This window comes from Triticum dicoccoides, chromosome 6B (genome assembly GCF_002162155.2).
Source record: "Triticum dicoccoides isolate Atlit2015 ecotype Zavitan chromosome 6B, WEW_v2.0, whole genome shotgun sequence".
Taxonomy (NCBI): Eukaryota; Viridiplantae; Streptophyta; class Magnoliopsida; order Poales; family Poaceae; genus Triticum; species Triticum dicoccoides.
This window is the reverse complement of record NC_041391.1, coordinates 566556533-566557994: the sequence shown is the minus strand read 5'-3', so window position 1 is coordinate 566557994 and position 1462 is coordinate 566556533.

Genomic DNA, 1462 nt, shown 5'->3' with positions numbered 1-1462 from the left:
CCTCTGGATGAACAGGAACCCGTGGTGTGGAGGGCTGGATGAACAATAGACGGTGGAGGGGTGGCCGTGGTGGGGTGGTTGAACATGACCCCGTGGTGTGGAGGGCTGGATGAACAGTAGACGATGGAGGGGTGCCCGTGGAGGGGTGGTTGAACAGTAGCCGGTGGAGTAGCGCGCGGTGGAGGCTGGATGAACAGGAGCCCGTGGAGGCTGGAGGAGGTCGACGGTAGCCCGTGGAGGCTGGAGGAGGTCGATGGTGGAGATGAACAGTATCCCGTGGAGTCCGTTTTGCGGTACGCCACACCCCTCCCCCCCCTTTCGACCGTAGCACTCCAACACAAGTCCATTTTGTCCATTTTGTGGTACGCCACACCCCTCCCGATAACCAGGACCCCCTTTTCGACTATAGGAGGTCCGTTTCGTCCATTTTGCGGTACACCACACCCCTCCCGATCAACAGGACCCCTGTTTCGACCGTAGGACGTTCGTTTCCTCTGTTTTGCGGTACGCCAGGCCCCTCCCGATCAACAGGACCCCGTTTCGAACGTGGCCGGTCGAACACAGGGCCGTTTCCTCCGTTGTGCGGTACGCCAGGCCTCATTTCCATCGCCTGTTCCGTCCAAGCCCTCCCGATGAACACGACCACACATTCCGTTCTGACCCAGCCGGTTGGCTCCCCATGAACACGACGATGACGATGTTTCTCCATTCCGACCCAGCCATGTACGTATGCGCGAGCAGGCGTTCGAGACCCTGTCCGTATGTATGTATGTGGCCGTATTTTCTTTCTTGCACCCTCGCCGCTGTACGTACGTGTACATGCTACGTGCGCGCCTCTACTACGACACGTGCGTGCCTCTACATCTACGACACGTGCGCGCCTCTACATCGACCAGTATGCACGTACACGTTCGCGACCAGAATGACAACGCTACGTACGCTTCGACTAGGTGGGTCCCGACTGTCAGGCACTTCCTTACGTGCGAAGATGTAGCTGGTGGGTCCCAGCAGTCAGGGGGGCGAATCGTTTTTTTGCCCGGACGCACATCCTTGCGTGCGAAGGTGTAGCTGGTAGGTCCCAGCAGTTAGGGGGGAAACATTTTTCTCGCAAAATATGGTGGCCCGTCCGGTGGGTCCCCGCTGTTAGGTGGAGGAATAATTATTTTGTGCGTAATAAGGAGGCACTTCCTTGGTGCGGCCGTGGACCCAGCTGTCAGCCTCTCCATGTATAGTCCAAGTCCGATGGAAGCCGTTCGTTGACCACGTTGACCACGCCACACCGAGAGCACCAGGGCGGTGGACGACGGCGAGGCCTAGGAAGGGGACGACGCGGAGCCGGGGAAGACGCGGCAGTGGATGCCCACGCGTAGAGGAGTACGAGGGTTCACTGGTTCGCTGCGGTGTGAGGCTGCCATCGCCGCAGAATAACAGGGGGTGTGGGTGAGTAGAGGGATGGCCTGGC